The sequence below is a fragment of the Stegastes partitus genome, unplaced genomic scaffold (assembly GCF_000690725.1).
Source record: "Stegastes partitus isolate 25-593 unplaced genomic scaffold, Stegastes_partitus-1.0.2 Scaffold3628, whole genome shotgun sequence".
NCBI classification, from domain to species: domain Eukaryota; kingdom Metazoa; phylum Chordata; class Actinopteri; family Pomacentridae; genus Stegastes; species Stegastes partitus.
The window spans coordinates 199,049-218,307 of record NW_007581359.1 but is presented as its reverse complement, the minus strand read 5'-3'; the positions used below and the strand labels follow the sequence as shown (position 1 = coordinate 218,307).

The following is a 19,259-nucleotide window of genomic DNA, read 5'->3' as shown; positions in this document are numbered from 1 at the left end:
CCTGTGGATACCTACCATGAGACCAGTAGGCCTCTAACAGGCTTCACAGCTGGTTGTTTTAGGTGGACACACTTTAGTGTGTGGTGGCCACCCCAGGGCCCCCCTTGGCTCTGCCCCTGTTTATGGACAGACCCTCAAAATAAAAACCCTTTAAATGATTTAATGTAGCATCAGTGAGAGTCAGTGCTGATCTGATAATACTCCAACATCAAAAGCACGAAGAGACTAAAAAACTTCCAATTACATAATGTCTTGTTTTATACTCCCCCCGCCTTTAAAATATCATCTCATATTCAAATGAAGGGAGGAAGCCTCTTGATATGCCGAGGAGGCTGTGACGGAGCTGTGGAGGGACATCACTGTGGGAGTCAGTGCTCCGTGATCCTGAGGAACGAGCAGGTCTAGCGCCCCCCTGAGCAGACAGCCATAAGCCTTCATCCAATCCGGGGGGACAGGACCGCGGCTCCGTCAGTTTCTTCCCCTGCTCTTGAGCGCCGGGCGATGCGGTGCTGAGCAGGTGCGAGCATCGTGAAGGACACACGGACGGACGGACGGACGGACGGACGCGATTGCCCGCTACGGAAGGTAAGGACGAAGCAGGGCGCTGGGCAGATCCACTGAAAACTGATTGATTTTTTTTTATTATTATTTCTGGAGAAGCCGGGCGCTGCGTTTTGACAGCTGAGAAATCAGTGTTGTTTACAACAGGCTGAGTGGGATGGAGCATATGCAGCTCTCCGCAATGCAGAATTGGTAACAATTTGGGAACACTGATTTTTTTTTTCTTTGCAATTTTGTGTCGTAGGGGCAGAGATATTCAGTGAGAGCAGTGTTAGCGTGGCGTGGTGGGGAGGATGGAGAGCTGCTGCACATCCTGACATGCACTTGTCTCGATGCACAGAGCAGATGTGAATATTCTGTGGTGCTTTTTTTTCCTCTTCTTCTTCTATAGGACATCTGCTCTTAAGTAATAAGTGTGAGTATTAAAGTCAGGATTAATTAAAACCCGCCAGAGGCCATAGTCTAATAGCGCCGCACATACCGATGATTCAAAACTGCTGCCTGCCTTCAAGAGATTAAGAAGCTGCCGACGACTGTAAACACTTTCATCTGGGGTGGAACTAAAACGCATGTCCCGGTGTTAGTGCCGCGATTGATTGAGGCATGTGGTTCGCCTCTGTCATCTTTGCTGGCAGATTGAGCGGTAATGCTTCGTAATGGCCCGTTGCAGGTTATTCTGTCAGGATGCGAGGTGCTGGAGAGGGTGTCATGGGCGCGTCCTGACTCACCACACTAGGCTCCAGTGGAGAGAAACTGTTCCTGCTACGTGTTGCCAAAGTCAGCCTCAGGGACCTCCAGAGATGTCCAAGGAGATCTTTAATCTAAAGCTACATGTGTTATTCCATTCACAGATGACACAAGTGCAGAAGAATAATGAAGTTGTCTGTGATGCATATATGCACTGATTTATGGTAAATTACAAAAATCACAGTTGTGATCTTTTTGCTTATTAAGTCCATCTTTGCGGCTCCTAAACTGGTCATCTGAGGTAATACTTGCAGTGGCTCTTTCTAGAAGTGACATTGTGAAGCCAGCCTGTTGTTTCCCTGGATGACCGCTCCATTACATGGTGACACAGTTATAATTTTCATAGTGCTGTTAATGGCTGGACCGCCCAGCCAAAGACAGCAGAATATCAACTGAGGTGCCACAACTTTTCATGGTGGACTAGTCAGCATGCCATTGTGATTTATGACAGGATCAATAGCACTGAATATGTGTTTGGTATTTACAGATCTGGAGTAGCTTTGCTTTCGTGATGTGCAGAATTCACTGAATTGAACATGCAGGTTCTTGAACAACCTGCTGTGTGACTTCTGTCTTCGTAATTGTTGTTTGTTAGTTATTTATTTTTACTTCTAATCCTGTGTGGGTATTTTCACATGATGCGAGTGCCTTTTCAGATGATCCGCTGATAAATGTTTAAACCCCCTCTGAGTGCTCTGCTCCTATATTTTTAATCCAAATTTTCATTTTGGCTTTATTTGCCATTCAGTGCATGTGTGAGATTCTTCAGTGTGGCCTGACTGAATCAGAGCCGTAATGTGGCACAAAATGTCAGAGGGAATCCATGGCCGCCTGTCAGGTGGAGCACTTTATGAATCTTGTAAGCTTGACTGCTGCTAATGCATCCTGTGCCGTCCTGTGTACACCCCGAGGACAGACCCTCTCCTTCATGCTAAGCGAATGAATTTACTCTGCTCAGAAGTAGGCTAACCTACTGTGTGCAAAGCGGCATCTTGCGTTTCATCCCCCGCGCTCCACAGCAAAATATGTCCGAATATAGAGTTCTGAATTTTGTAATAAGCTGTTCCACTGCCAGCACATTGGCTGGAGGGCCACATTGGCTCGCATGACGAGGACGTTTTTACATAACACTGTATCCTGCAAGATGTGGCTGTTCTGTGATGCATTTCAGCATCACAGAACAGCCTCAGCTTCCATTAGTGTCACAGTCAAATGACTCGACATAAGCATGCACTTACTTCTGCTTTGGTTTGAAGCTTCACTCACACACATGTGTCATGTATTGGTGTAGACAGACTAACCTCACCTGAGGCAGAAAACAGAGCTGTCTTGAACCTCCCTATCTACTCCTTACTTCACTCAACATCTAATTTATGAGAATGAGAACAAGTATCTTTTGTCTTTTCATATCTGTTGGGGAATTTTGTTTACTATAGATCTTCCTCCTGCAAGAAGACATTTTTTTATTCAACTTGTCAATGTTTTTTTTTTCCCCTCAATTGAATGCTAGTGTCTAAATTTAAACAAGAAGAATCTTGGCTAGCTGCCATCTATGATTACAGCAATTTTGGACCCGTTTTATCAGATTAGATTTGTTTCCAGATGTCCTTCCAAGCCCTGGGCGAAGAATTCTTGGACAAAGAGTCAAAGCATTAGCCGAACAGAAGAAGATAGATTTTGCGTGTGATTTTGAAAAGACTCTAAACTGATTGGCTGTGCTGGCATTTGGCAGCAGCAGGGCAAGCTTGTTAAACGGCGTTTGTTCTGTTGTACTCAATGTAGTGTCAGTCACGCTGGAGGCAATATGTCCTGTAGACTTGTTTCGTTTCGAGAGCGAACGGAGAAGATGTAGCAAGACGAGACAGCCGATGCAGATGAACATTGTGTGCTGAAACACCAGCCTTTTTATCGCTGCAACTGTCTTCGCCGCCTGTAGAAGTGCTTCTCTGTGTCCTGCTGACAAAACATGCAATGCCCTCGTCTTAATGCTTCCAATAGATTGCTCAGCAATTTACACAACGGCGATCAATAGCGAGACTCACTAATGGTACGGCAGTGAGGCAGAGACATGACGTCTTCAGTGTTTGCCTGGAGACAGACCTCTCCTCTGTTCATGCCTGTAGAGGAGAAAAGGGCCTCAGTCCCCATCTGCCATTACTAGCTGTCTGAATACAGTTTGCACCAGGCATGCCATTGATTCTCCCACTGTGATCTGCTCCCTGCTCCCGGCATGCATCTTACCCTATAGATCTGCTGTGGAGAAGCAGAGCTAACTGGCAAAAACTCATAAGCACAGTACACATTTGTAACCCACTTGTTGATCTAATCTGTGCAGTGCTACAAAGCTAATATTAATGTTAGTTATTTTCGGAACAGTTTGTGTTTCCATCGTGTAAAATGGTGATGCTTTGCTTTGCTTTGCATTGTCATGCCAATAGGCAGAAATAAAAGATGTACAGGTTAGGATTTTTTCAGCGTTTTAGATTTTATAGACCAAACCATTAACGCACTAAAAATGGGCAGATTAACTGGCAGTGAAAGCAATAATTTGCTGAGCAGGTGGTAACATTAAGACAACATTAGGAACATTTCCTATTAAATTACTCAGTTTGTGTGACTGAACAAGTTTTTTTTTTTTTTTTTTTTTTTTGCCTGGGCTGATGTTCTATATCTGGGACCTCTGTTGCCCACATGGATTTAATAATCTTAAATAACTGCTTCCAGCACTTCTTGACGCCACTTGTTTTCAGTGCCAGACCCCATATGAATAATTAACTAGCCACACTGGATTAAAATTGTTTTAATGTGTATGCGTGCAAAATGCATGTATGTGAGTATGACTCCTCCAGCTCTTTTGCAGTGCATGATTTGTATCTGGGATATCAATGATCAGCATAAAATAAAGTACAGCCTGCATAAACGGCCTTTTGTTGATTTACACAAAAAGCAGCACACTGCAAAAGATAAAAATAGATTTATTTGATGTCAACTGCTGAGTTTTGTCTATTTATAGCATTTTAAAGGTCCTTGTGGGAGATTTTAGTATGAAAGTTTTTTTTTTTTTAACAGGTTGTGAAAGAATGGCTTTGTTGTAAAAACATCAAAAATCCAACACTCTCCAAGACATAAGTTAAAGTGTCTTTTCCTATAGAACATGTTATCTGTTCCTCTTCTCTTTATAAGCGTGATTTTGTTTGTTGATAAAGTGCTCAGCTTCCTCAGTGACTCATGTGGTTCCTCAGGTTTGTCTGTCTGCCAAAGCGATGTCTCATTGAAAATCAGATTGGTCCCTTTTCATTAAGATAATGTGGACCGGACAAGCAGGTAGTGATCAGAAATGACCCGGTATCTCCCCTGGCCACTCACAGGGGAAACAGGATGACACTGATCAATGTTATCAAAGTGTTATCTCACAGTGGGTAGAACTTTCAGGTTCAGTGACCATGATTTGTCCGTGGCCTTTTGGCACGACTGAAAAGTATAATTCTTTAAAGCCATAATTTAGATAAGATCCTGAAGAATCCGGATTTACTTATCAAAGGTAGTACTGATAAACTGGACAAATCACAAACTGCTGTCTGTCTGAGTATTATTTTGGAGCAGTATATCTTAAACCTTTATGTTTTGGTTTCAGACCGTCTGCATTTCAAAATATTGAGTTTAAGTGGGTGATCTTGGCTACATTTAAAAGCCGTCAAAATCTGTAACTAGGTCAAATCTGATGAGATTTCAATGCCTTTTCACTGATATTTCACTTGGTTTTCTCTGAGATATTTTTAGACTTTACAATCAAAGTAAATCTTCTGGGATTTATGGACTCAATTGAAAAGAGATTACAAATGTGTGCCCTTCCATAGCCTAATTTGTGTTAACAGCATGATCAGTCTTTTAAAAAATCTTTCCTGATAGTATTTGTCTTCTTTCATTACAATGTCAACCCAGAAAATTGTTTGTTTGCTTATTAGTGGGGTAAACCTTATCTGACTTTGCTGTGATGCATTCAATTTCCACAATATTATTAAGAGGCATTTGCTCATCAAACAGCTCATTACAGTTTGGTTACTGTTAGCTAGAACTAAAGATGTTTGTATTTAATGATGATAAGAAGTACAAGTGACAACATCGTAAGGTTAGCAAGTTCAGAGGACAGTTTTCGCTAATTAACTAGTCAATTTTAAGCATCTTAGTGTGAATGGGTCTTAATTAAACAGCTCCTCAAGTGACAGATTACCTCTTGTGTATTTGTTTAACATTTCACTGAGCAGAAATATTGTGTTACACACAGTGGACTGACTTCTCACGTGGGAGTCTTGAGCCATCTGTTTTTGCACCTTCGTAGGTGCATTCAGTTACATTGTTTACAGGGCTGCAGAGAAACCGTGCAGCCAGACAGCACTACATGCTATTTTTGTCCTGTCAGAGATGACTCTCAGTTTCATGCAATCTGAAAATCGGTGGAGTGTGTTTGATATGTTCCGAGGGATTTCAACCAGAGCTTTGCAAAGTAGAAAAGTTTGTGTTTACATGAAAATACGTGATTTGTCTAAATACTTAGATTTTTTTTCATGGTGTTGCAAATCACATTGTAGAATTCAGATTATAATGAACTACAGAGAAATATTGTGAAGACCTTCGAGCAGGCACTGAAATCAATGTATAACTTGTATTTAGGTGAAGAGAGATTTTAGACGAGATGATTAAAAGTACAGAAACGGTTATCTTTGTTGCCAGCCCGAGCTTATCTATACAACCATGTTCTATAGGTCTATATTCTTTAATCTACTCATGACACGTATTTAGCATCATTTTGAAGGTTATATTTCTTCTGTACGTTTCCTCAGTAATTGGCTGCATCGTTGGGAATTTAATCCTATTTAATCAGTGTTCATCATGAGCATGTGAAAGCTTCCTTCACTTTCAGCGGCTTTCACTGTTATCTTGTAGCATTGGGAATAAAGAACATGTGCAATGGTGGAGGGAACTCTCCAATTAGGTACGAAAGCGTCTTTCTCTGTGGGGCCAAGTCGCTCTTTGGGCCTTTGAGCAAGGCTTGTTGCTATGGTGCTGGGAGCATGTGTGGAAGGCAAGAACACAAAATCATCCACATGCTAGTTCAACATGCCATGCTTCCGAGCATAACTGCACTGCTCTGCTTGAATCGACACTTTTCATGCACCCTAAATGTTGTTTTTCATGCTAATTGAGCGTATGTTAGCTCATAGCGATGATGCATGCTGTAAATGGTTTTCAGCTCAGCCCTGTTGCCTCCATCGCATACTAAAACTGGGGTTATGAAATCTCCATCTGTGGCATGCTGAATGTAATGACAGAGGCTCAAAGGGGATCTTAGATTAATCAAAAGCGTCCTTCGTGAGCGGTATGCTACTTTTTTGCGTGGCTGATCTCTGGACTTCTGGGTGAGGGATTGCAGAAGTGTACGGGTAGAGGGCTAATCTCAGAGAGAGCCCAGAGGCAAAGGCTTCCTGGCACGTGGAGCGAATACTGAGAAAGTTGAGCTCCCGGGAAGCCTCATTATACATTTAGGGGCGTTCTGTTTTCCCTCTTCTCCGGACAGCTGGACAGCTAAATTGTTTGTGGATCAATAGTTTAGCTTCCTATTGGCTCCACAGAGTGAGTGAAGTGCATTTAAACCCAAGAAATCCCATTACCCTTGGCAGAGATGGGAAGCATAGCACTAGGAGCCTCAGCAAGCGCTATTGCTATGCCCATTATTCAATCTCCGTGTTTGTTTACTGCAGAGACCACCCATAGTCATTTTACGGTCATATTATCTAATTTCTTTTCTAATTTCCATTTTCTGTGCTAAACCGTTTCATCTATAAATGCTCCACGAGATTTCAATTTGGTTCTGTTTTTTTTTTAAACTATTACTTTATGCAAAGTATTCGTAAGTACTTCTTTGGATGCTGTCATTTCCAGGAGACTACCTATCGCTGACACATCTTCACTAAAGGGATTGATTGAACGTTATAAGGCTGTCTCATGCTCCCATGCTGACGAGCTGATTGTGTATTAACGTTGCTTATTATGACCGGAACCTGCTGCAGCCCGTCTGTATTGATTCAACTCTTATTTAGAATGCCTGTTGTTTTTCAGCCCAGCTCTTTAGCTGTGTAAAAGGCAGAGAGAGGAAAGGGGTAGAGAGATGAACGGGAGGAGGGGGTAGAGGGCATTATGAGAAACAGAAAAGGACAAAACATTTGGAGGTCTCCCTTCATTCCTTAGATCAGTGTAACCGCACATAAAAGCTGTGGCTGTTGCAGGCTGTGGGCCGCCGCTGTCCTCTCCTGGCTGTTTTGCCATGCTGCCAGTGTATTTGTGTTTCACTGGTCAGCCTCCTGAGCTCCAGGGTCCTCAGCTGCATCACTACATGAAGAGCCCATTGATGTGGGCAACATTAGCATTCGGTGTAGGCGAGCACAGCAAACAGGTTGGTTTTCCATTTCACACTAACAAACCTGTTCTCTCTGGATCCTCTCAAAGGGTCTCAAATCAACCCTCTTGTTGCATAGGTAATGAGTACGAATAAAAGAGGTCAAAGAATGCTTATGTAGCCTTATCCAGTCCAAGGAGTATACTCTTTGTATAAATCCTCGCTCTGCCAACTGACACATCAGGGCAGCACTCTCTAGCTGGCCTGACACTGTCACATTTGGCTCACAAACTCACAAGGTGATGTAACAACCTGCGTCATGTTTTCTCAAAGTACTTGTGAGACAATACACCAGCACTAATAGCTTCCGACAAACTCTCCTAAAATGTCCCTTAACAAAAGTTGTCCTTTTTAGCAGTGGCATATCATTATTCAGATCTGAAACAGGCATTCTGGGGAATCTGTCTGACTTATGCATGAGACTTGTGCACTAATTACGCTCCAGATTCTTTTCCTTGGCTGAGTTTGTAGCTGCAGGAGCTTCTGTTGCAATCTGCTAATTCATGCTGCTGACATTATTTTCACATTTTTACTTAGCAACAGCAAATTGCCCCCAAGAAGAAGTGGCTAATATTACCCCATGAAAAATAACACGCTCGGTCTTGGTGTTCGCCATCTCTTTGTTTTAATTAACATGAGTCAGGCTAATGCTTGAGCAAGTCATCCAAGAGAGAGAGAGAGGGTCTGCGGAGAGCAGGGAAGAAAGGGAGACTAGGGGAAGGGAGCTTCTTAATTGCAGATATTTTTCTTCTACTGTTGTACATTTCAGCGTTACTGTAGGAGAATTTATATGAGCAGTAAACAGGTAGATAATGAAGATGTGAGGGAAGATACCTCTCATTACTGGCTGTCTAGACTGAGGGTGCTGCCAGTAATCACAACACGACTTTCCTGTCTGAAAATATCTCTGAGTAAAAATAAGGCATACATGCATATTAAAGAGCATTTGATCGGAGTTCAGTAGGGCACAACGGTGGACACCTCCCACACTCAGTGTGTGGGCCTCGTGGTGAAATGTGTCAGTAGTCTACCAGCCAGTGTCACAGGCTGGATTATTCATGAGGAAGGTGTAATAGAAGTGAGTAGAGGAAAGGGCATCCAGAGGTGAATCTGACTGGGAGAAAGAGCACTGAATCCTTTCTGTTTTTTTTTTTTGCCTGTGCTCTTTTCACACAAGCATCCCCCCCCTCTTCTTGCAGTACTCTGACTCTTATCTGCAACACACAGCTCCACTCATGCTGCACACACAGGGCCATAGTGTGTGGAGGACAGACTGAGTGAAGGGCACAGTGTCACAGTAAGGCAAGCCCACGTACAACCCCCCCAACACACACTCACAAACACACACTCTATGCACAATAGATAGAAAGAGGAGGGGTTGTGCTGCTCTTAATTCCCCTGCAATGGAGGACAACAAGACAATGCAAACCATTGCTCTCCTATATTATGGAAATGACTGTGTGTTTAGAGAGACGGTTGGAGTACATAATGTTATTCACACTGACCCGTGACCAACCAGATTATTATTTGACTTCAGCACAATGAATGGAAAGGTTGCCAGTATACATACGTATAAATATAAATATATATATTTATATATGTCTGCCCAATATAAATAATAGATGAATCACATTTCCCTTAAATTGTTATTTCAACCAAACACTGAGCAATTGGTGGCGGGTAAAATCTAATGGATGGACGCTAATCAACTTTTTATTAAAGGATAATTTTAGGGAATTAAAATTACAGGTTGTCTTGATGAGAGTTTCACAGAGATGATGAATAACTCTCTGTTAAGTGTGAAGGTGGAGCCAGACAGACAAGTTAGCTTCATAGCCTGGCTCTATCCAAAGATAAAGAAACAAGCTCACTAATGAACACATTATATCTCAAAGAGAAAACGACGGCCAGCGCCAAGGTTGCTGTTTTCCTGCTTCAGAATTTTGCGCAAAGCTAACAGTCTCCTGCTTTCAGCTTCGTATTTAACAAGGCACGAGGGTGGTATCAGCCATCTCATTAAGTAACTGTAGCAAAAAAGCAAAGAGGTGGTTTTGTTAAAACTACTCCATTAAGCAGGGAACTGAAGTTCCACATTTTTTTCACTGAACGATTTCGCTTTTTGTATTTTTTGTGCTGAAAGTCCCTAAAATACGAGTTTTAATAGGTTTTGTATTAATACCAGGGATTTAAAAAATAGAATAAACATTCATAAATTATCCAGTAAGAATCACCACAAATATGAATAAAAACAATGCCACCGATCAGTGCGACCACTGCTGCCAGACTGCAATAAATAAAACCCACCATAATGTACATGAACAAAAAGGCCCTCTAAGTATAGGGCAGTCAAGCAAAATCATTTGTTTAAAGCATAATTTATACAAAAGTCTTTCAACCTACTTTAGCTTTCTTGCTGATACTGAAGGGGAGGCGAGCTTGATTGGAAATGCTCTAAAATAATGTAGCTGCGTGGGTTGTCTGAGCTGTGTCTTTTAACAGCCGTTGGACAGCCTCGTCACAGCAAAGAGATGATTTCCTTGTGTAAAATGATAATTTTAATCTGAATGCCAGAATGCACCCACACATCTGCACCTTCTTTGTGCTGACGCAGCCAAGAAATATGATGTCCCGATTTTGTGTTTGAAAGATTTTAGTTTGTGCATCATATTGCAGAATTACCTACCTGTCTGTCTCATGGCCTGACATCGATCTAAGCGCTTGTTTTTAATACATCTCTCTCTGTTCTTCTCTGTTGTTTTAAGTGGGCACCTGTTCTGTGTTTTGAGCCATGATCACATGGTGTGACTTGGCCAAGAGGCACCAGATGACTCAGGTCTTTGACCAGACTGTTCTCATTGTCAGTCGGCGCACACACTGCTTTCCAACAGGCCGCCTGACTGTGGCCATGTGCTCAAGTGACTGGGACTGTTTACATGGACACACTGTTCAAGACACCAACATATATGACGATGGCGGACATGCAAATATTGTGTAACAGAATATTTTGATCATTAGTAAAAAAAAATAAAAAATAAAACAACAAAAAGCTGTGAATTGGATAATGTGTTCACGCTTTCCTACATAAGCACATATCAGTGTGTCTCAGCTGTCATACTCAGGTTTCTGGCAATTTTAATAAGACCTCATGCTGGTTGTTTTTAAATAGTGTATACCGCTTTTCAAGGAGTGCCAAATAACAGGGGAATATTATTTTGCACATAAATACACCCATTGAGAGCCCGCAGTGGCACAAGTAGTGGAGGAAGACTTCCTGATGGGGAGGCATGAATATGCATGCTGCTGCTTTAAAGCACTGGCACACACCAATACAGTAGGCAGTCAATGGATTCACAAAGCAGGCTTTGTCTCGTCTACTTTCAACTCTGGAGGAGGTGTCTGAGCCTCTTGTTTGAACCCTGCGGGGTCACTGGAGAAATTTCAGAAAGAGAAATCTGACTTAAGAACTTTAAATCTTATCAATGCATTATCACGAGGAGCTATATTTTGTGTAATAATTACATTTCTTCACTTGCTACTTAATTACTTATTTATCAGTAAGATCGTGGGGTGTTTACATTCGTACTCAACTCGGAATTATGATATTTCATTTGGGATTCATTGCGTCTAAGTTGGTTTAATGAATCGTGAGGCAATAAGGTACAAAAGTAAACAACTCGGCATGCGTCTTGTGCACTAGAGATCTTTAAAGAGGCCTGTGACTGTGTTCTCCCAAACCTCTTTTTGTGGTCCAGACATGCAGGCACCAATGCTGTTCAGACAGTGAGTGGCAAGGGATTTGTTTCTCTTTTTCATTTCCTGAAATAATCCATCCACATCTGCCTTGGAGAAAAATATGGAAATAGGAGATATTAGAAGTAAACAAATCTCTGCAGGGCTTGGTGTCTTACAGCTGCAAATTGCAAAACACTGCCCCGGGCAAAAGGGCTGCTGTTGCATCAAAGCTACAGCAGCAATGGGAGCCACAATGGCCTGAACAAATTAAATTACGATTCCCAAAGCTTGAACACGTCCAGACCCAACATGAATCTGTTGCATTTGTCTGCTTTTCCTGCTTTCATTCATTCTTCTGCCGTCTGTATGTAGCTGTGAGGTTTCACATAAGAACATGAGTGAGGCTGTGGCTACAGGTTTCCCTACAGGGAGAGATTCTGCTGAGAAAATAAAAGAAGAAACAGATCTGGCTGTTAGCAGATCCAGAAACATTCTTCTTTGTGGCTACACAATCAACGGTCGGTTGCTGAAACGTTCGGCAACCTGCTGCTGATTGGGAAGAAAAGCCGGGACAATTGTGTACTGAGCATTCAGAATATAGGGACTTATTGTTGCTGTATTGTCACAGTATAAGACCTTAGAGCAATTACTGTGAATAAACAAGAACGGTTAAAAAGTCAGTAGACTGCCTTATGGCATGAAAGGATATTTGGATGGTCAAAGGGTCTGTGCAGACTCCAGAGCAAATGGAAAACTTGTCATCATGGCAAAGTGCCTGAAAAGCTAATGGTATAGTAATGTCCAGGGTGTTTTCCTTGTCAGTAGAGGAGAAATGTACAGGGGCAGTACAGCAAACACAGATAGTGATAGCAGGTGGCTAAAAATAACAAGTAGTGATATTCTATATTTAAAACATAAAGGCAAAATAAATGCATTATACAAACTAATGCACTAATTAACATGTTTTTTTGTTTGTTTGTTTTTTTTACCATCAACATAGTTTCTGTTGTTAATTCATAGTCACCATTGACCAGGTGACTTGTGACCATTTTAAAATTAAGTCCAGGTATGTCTTCTATGTGAATAAATGGCATTGGAACTGAGAGACAAGTGATCCACAAGATTGTTGGTTTTGGTCTCATTATGGGCCTTGCAGAGTAGAACACCAAGCTCATTTACGGGAGGCATTTTGTGGGTCTTCTTGAGAAACTGGAAACAATGCTTCTTCTGTAATCATCCTAATTATGGTGACAATTGATTAAAGCAGTGATACCGAGAAGTTATCAGTACCAGATTACTGAATCAATACCAAACAATGTAGCCAGCCGCTCTGACTCAGATTTACCTTAGCTGTACTGATAAACATCGATCGATCTCCTGTTGGGTTCTGGTTCTCAGGCATTGCTTAGCAATTCGTAATACATGTCTGGTTTCATAAATAAATGTCAATGATTAGCCGGTGTCTCACCAACATCCACAAAGGTATAGCTGTGTCTCTTGCAGTGACAAGCATCTTGTCTGGCCTGTGAACGTCACTGACTTACATTGTGTCTCGGTGGTCATTATGTCCTCATGTGCTCTGTTTTTTTCAGCCAATTTGTATGACTATGGCTGGTGGTGAAAAGTTCCGAGGGAACACTAGACTCTTCAGCTGACTTGCACTTATAGTGCAGTGTACACAAACTCATTCACCCACATCCGCCCACACTCACTTTTCAGTTGCTGGGTTTCTTCGAGAAAGCTGAAGAAGAATTCCAAAATTAAGCAGTGTGTGGAGGAGAGGACTGCTGGCTTTGACTGTGTGTCAAACCAAAGCAGACGAAGGTAAAGATAACAGCAATCACACACGTACAATAGACCTGTCTGCTAATAGTCCACACTTCAAAACTCCTCCACTCAAATCACACAGGCAGTTTGTTCAAAGAGTCTTCTGAGCAGATGTGGATAATGAAGACAGAAAGCCCCAAAGATGAGATATAAAGAGAAGAAGAAGGCAGTGGGCAGTTAGCTGGTGATGGCTACAGTTTTCTGTGATTAGAGCTGGTGCTTTGATGTGCAGTAATGATTATCAGACAACCTGTATTCAGTATTCAGTTCCCTGTTCTACTGCGTCGGGAAAGAGATCATGGCTGTTTGTATTTGTGCATGTCTGCATTTGAGGAAAGCGCCGAGGGAGGGAGAAAGAAAGAGGGGAAGAATGTCAAATTGCCAGAACACTTGGCGACACAAACACGAGACCTGTGCTTTGACCTTGTTTGCTAATTAAGTGTCAGACCTATTTTTCCACTCCAGAAAAAAAATCCCATATCTAAAGGCTTAGATTGCCAGAAGGCGATGTGAACACTCATTTTGCTGCTGTTGCTTGACTCCTCTGGGTCTTTTTGTGTGGTTGTGTGTGTATGTGAATACAAGTCAGCAATATCATTAGAGATGCTACTGTATGAGTACCGCTCTCTCATGAATACTGCATACAGCTGTGAACAAAGATGTAACAACAAAATATAATAACAGCAAAATGTCACTATTACATGCAGGTAGTGTCTTCGGTTTTGCACAGACCCATTTGGGCTCCTTATAGAAACATTAAATTTGTCACATGGGAGGCAAATCATTAGTACAGCAGGACATTGCATCAGTATTGCGATAAGATTCAATGGGGGATTGGCTATTTTAATATTAGCTGTTCTAGCTCATTAAAATAAATGATCATTCTTCCTGTTTGCTTGTCATATTTGCATTTGAACAGAACTAAACCATCAATCAACTAAAGATTGGTTGACAGGAAGTTAATTAGCTACTATGCTGCTTGTCTGACTCACCGATTGTGGATTTTAGGTATAAGCCTGTCATTTCTGCAGTGTAATTCATGCAGCCTCTCCTCTCCTGCCGTTATCTGCGTGCTACCATTTTCAAAATCTCCTTTCCTGTGAGAAACATCAACAACAAGCTTTGAGTAGCAACCTACACGGTGAAAATGGAAAGTTTTGGCATAGATTTAGATCCTGCAATAAAGCCAAATAGAAACTAATATAGAAGTTTTTATCTAGATGGATATGATTTATTTATTTCAATATTTCCAATCTGGAAAATTGTCCAAAGAGCCATTTTTTCTTTACAAAATATCTGCATACAAGTATGTCAGGCCTATTTACATCAACAGTACATTAAATTCCAGAGAATGCAGACATGAAATCATTTGTGCAGCCTTTAAACTGCAGATGGACCAAGTGATATCGGGCACAGCAGACACAGAGATTTCAGCAAGTGGTGCAGCAATGCCAAGTTATGTTGTAAACTTATACCTGTTAGTGCTAACCAAACGTGATGAACCCAGTACATGTCTATTGCTGTTGTTGTTCTTGTTGCTGTTTCAGACACATGTTCATCACATAAAGCAGCAATGTGCAATCGTGTGACATCAAGGTTTTCCATAATTTTGTCCACATGGATACACACTAATCAGAGTTTAAAAAAAAATCCTAACTTTAGCAGCAGTTTATTTAAAAAATCCCAGCTTTATTTTCCTAAAATATCATTTGCATGTGAGAAACCCAAACGCCACTAAAAGTGTCCAAGGCCTGCTGCATTCTTTCAGTGAATTAACCATTTCAGTAAAACCACCAGCCTCCCTACATGTTCCACACAAACAATTTACCATACACTATTTTGCAGGGACACTGTTGCTGTGTCCTGGGTTTAGCGCTGCCCAAATGATTGTGACTGCTTTAAAGAAATACACATAAGTCTGAATGATAATGGGTGCAGTCAGACCATTCTCCCAGCGCTGTGGAGAAAGTCTGGCTATGCTAGATAACAACATTTTTTGGTCATTTTGTTGGCAAAAATATTAGAAGTGTTGTGGTTTCAGTAAATATTTTCTGGATTGATAAATCTTATGTGACATTAAGTTAAATATATTTCCCATTTATTTATTTTTGGTGTTTTGCGTTTATTAAATATTGCATTGGAGACAAACACAAAATGTGGGGAATGTTATCCAGCAAGGGTCCAGCCAACTGGCTGTTGACCTGGGGTTTCAGCTGCAGAAGGCATTTTAGCTCATGTGCTATGTGCCCCATCCACACTGGGTCACCCCATCTTGGCCCTTAAGTGTGTCCCCAAGCACAAAACAAGCAATTTGAATTTGCTCCCTTCAGGCGATGGATGTAACAGGAATTTTTAAACTCTTTACTTGACGAGTTAAGAAAAAAACTGAAATATTAATAGATTATTAATGGTATCATAATTCATCATCTGCTGTTACCTTATCTACATTGCAGCGTAACAGATGTTTCTCAAAGGACTGATCGTGGATATAATATTCTACATTTTGATATTGAATTTTTTTTTAATAACAATATTTAAATGCCAGCCTGAGCAAAATCCTGTCGAGTTATTTGATCTTTAAATGGCTTTTCACTTGAGCTTCTGAAACGCTGTAGAAGTATTGCTCCTGTTGTGATATAAAACATGCAGAGGAAGAAGGCTGCATTCATGTGGTTGACCCCCATTCATGCGGTGCAAGTATAAGAGATGTAGTATGAAAATAGATTATCATTTCATTTCTTTCCATTAACGTCAGTCTATCTTTGCCTTTATATCACACCCGTGGTTCGTCATATCTGCTTGAAAAGTTGTTTTCTTGACATATTTCCACTTGTCTCTTTGAATCTATAGCCACTCGCTTTACATTGTATGTGTTTTGTTCAGCGACCATGAAAATTGCCCTATTTAATGATGCCCTGATGTAGCGCTTCTTGAAGCCACCAAGAACAACTCACTGACCCTTCCTCTAAAAGCTCCTGACTCCAAAGAAGGTGCTGCTTTAAATGAACAACAGATTTCACTTCAGATATCATTTTCTTTCCCTATTGTACTGGATATTGTTCCGCTCTAATGCTGCGGGGCAAAACTGATTGTTTGTCCAGTTCTAAAAAGAGCAGCATTATGCCCGTGACACATATCAGTCACTTGAATGCCGATGTTGACCTACATATGAAGGCGTGGGTCAAAGGAGGGCACGCTGGCCTGAGCATCGGGTAAATATCTAGTCGAATGAGCTTTAATGTAGCGCCCAGTGACACGACATGCGTCAGACTGTGGCACACAGATACAGCCAAGAGGAACGCAGGATTTATGTGGTACTTTGGCAAATTCTTCAAGCTGAAACAATTGTGTGTTGTGCTGTGGTTGTGGTGGCATAATGCAGACCACTGCCTTCTGGATGAGAATGACATGCATGAAAACCTTCACACATGCATGTTTGCTGGAGGCTCTCTAGCACTACTTTCTCTGTCTCCTTCTCTGGTATTCACTCCTAGATACTTGCAGATACTTTGAGAATCCTCAGTGCTAAACCAATGAATCTATTTGCTAATTGGATTCTTATGCATGTTGGACAGGGGAGACAGCAGACGACAGGAGAAGATGGACCGACTCCCTAAGGGCAAGGGGAGGGATGTAGAAAATTCAGTGTGACTCTAAACCTTATTATCTATGCCTTGATGACTCCTCTGGTGCAGGAATCAATACAGCCTGACTGGCTCCCGGGGCACAGGGCCCACTACAGGAAGAGGATATCTCCAAACTATCCATTATGAATGAGAGGAGGAGTGTCGGGGTGGAAAAAAAAAAAGAAGAGGAGAAAGACAGAATGCAAGACGGAGCCAGAGGAGGAGGATATGAGGATGGAAAGACAAGAAGGAGAGATGAGAAAATGAGAAAGTAAAGGGTGTGAGGATGAGGTGATCCAGACTGGATGAATGGAGGAGGAAGAAGGGCAGTGAGCCTTGCAGCTGTTTGTTTTTTGTGTTCTGCCTCAGCTGCCTCAGTGGGGCTGGTTGCTGCTGTTCTTCCGGTGGTGGTTGTGATGTTTATTTCCAGCTGTGGGAATGGACGCAGCCCTCACAGCTATCAAAATTAAATTGTCTTCTTCCATCCCTCCCTCCCACAGTGTGCTGTCACCCCTGCAACTTGCAAGCAATATTTTGTAACACTTGTTCTTCTTCTCCTCCTCGCAGCAGCATCCTTCCCCTGGCATATACTGTGGTCCTCTTACTTATTCTTCCTTGTTGTAGTAATTTTGTCCACCCCACTGTGGCTGCCACGCTTTCTGGCCATACCCTGTTATCACTCTCTCTCTCTCTCTCTGTAAAACACATATACAACCCCCAACCCCTTTCCCCCCCTCCTCTCATCATGCTTTCTTCCCTCCTCCTCCTCCTCCTCCTCCTCCTCCACTGTGATGTGAGGTCACAGCTGGGGAGCCCGGTGATTTGCCAGAGCTATGTTTATGTGAGGATACATTCGCGCTTGCATGTGATGGAGGAGGCTTCTGTGCCACCAAGTGCCGGTGATAGAAGGGGGCAGGATGCCATGACAGCGGTTGCTAACCAGCACTAGCAGACTGTTTATCCTGAGGCATGCTGTAGTGCAGAGATATACAGCTGGCTCCACTGCTGCCAACTCATCGGGACTATAGCTACAGGCGTGTTGGGGGTGCGTCTGTGTGCACCTCAGGGCCGTGTGCTCGGGAACAGAGGTGGGTGGCAGAGTGGGCACACTGTTTGGTCTGTGCTGTGTGGAGGAGCCAGAGCAGAGCGGAGAGTTAGGAAGTTTGCTCGCTTCTCTTGGGCCATTGTAAGCATGTATACGTGTGTGTGTGTGTGTGTTTGTGTGTGTGTTCTGGCACTGCTCAACTCTGCTGGCTCTGGGATTCTGTCCTCTGCAGAGGGAATACCTCATTATCCGCCTCTCAGAATGGAGCAACCTACCTAACACTGCAGTGCCGCACACCAGAAGGATGAACCTACTGAAGCATGATGTGCGTTCGGATGTGTGTGTGTGTGTGTGGTGACTCTACATGTGCTTTTTTAGTGTCTGTCATAAGAAAAGATGTGTTGTTCATCGCAGCTTGTTTTGTATCTTCTTGTCTGTGTGCGTTTGGTCAGGATGTGAGGGAGTCTTGTCATGTTTACATTTTCCTTACTTGAAGCATCACTTTGCACACGTTTCAGCTACTGAACCGGCCATTCATTAAATATTCATTGCTTATTTTCATCCGTTTTTGTGTATTACTACTGTATGACATATGACCTCACGTACAGTGTGTGATTTATTCATATAAAGGGTCACTCTGAGGCATTTGTCCTATAAACCCAGTTTAGCCTGTCAGGGAAAACAGTGCACAAGCTTCATCATATATGCTGCGATAATGTGTGCCCTGCATGTGCATTATTCATATGTGTATGTTGTGTTTGTAGGCTTTAAGTGTTTCAACAGTGTTGAAAATGTAGCCGCTTCATAATTTTAACACCATACGGTTTGAGTCTCTGTGACCTTTGTGTAATTACTTCCTATGCATAATTTTATGCCATTGGCCGTGTATAATCAACAGCAGCGGACACGTTTCCTCTCTTCAGGCTCACTCTGTGTGCCTTCATGTGGCAGCCAAGCCTGGTTTTATGGTTTATTGGGTTATGGTTTGTGGATTACCTTCAAGGAAAAAAGCAAGCTGAATATTGAATGATCAACTTAACTAAATTACTCTGGAAAAATGCACCAAAGAACTGAATCAAAATGGTGACATGACTCTGGCTGGAATTTGCCAAATATGTGTGCACTTTGAAGTTCCTGAAAATCTGATCTCAGTGGGAGTCATGGGGTTCTACGTGAACACCAAATTTGGTTCCTAGTTTTCTCACAAGATGTTTAGCAGTCATGTTTGTCTCTGTGCTGTGGCAGATGAGGGCAGGGCTCAGTTGAT

General features: G+C 42.1%; 1 protein-coding gene across 3 annotated transcripts in view; it reads left to right on the top strand.

Moving 5' to 3' along the window:
- Nucleotides 1-350: 350 nt before the first annotated feature.
- The window catches only part of LOC103375896 (contactin-1a-like), a 71,505-nt gene continuing 52,596 nt past the window's right edge, over nucleotides 351-19,259 (top strand). For all 3 annotated transcript variants that reach the window (XM_008306191.1, XM_008306190.1, XM_008306192.1), the window contains exon 1: nucleotides 351-585. The gene's annotated coding sequence lies outside the window, so the exon portion shown is untranslated. The remainder of the gene's footprint in view (nucleotides 586-19,259) is intronic.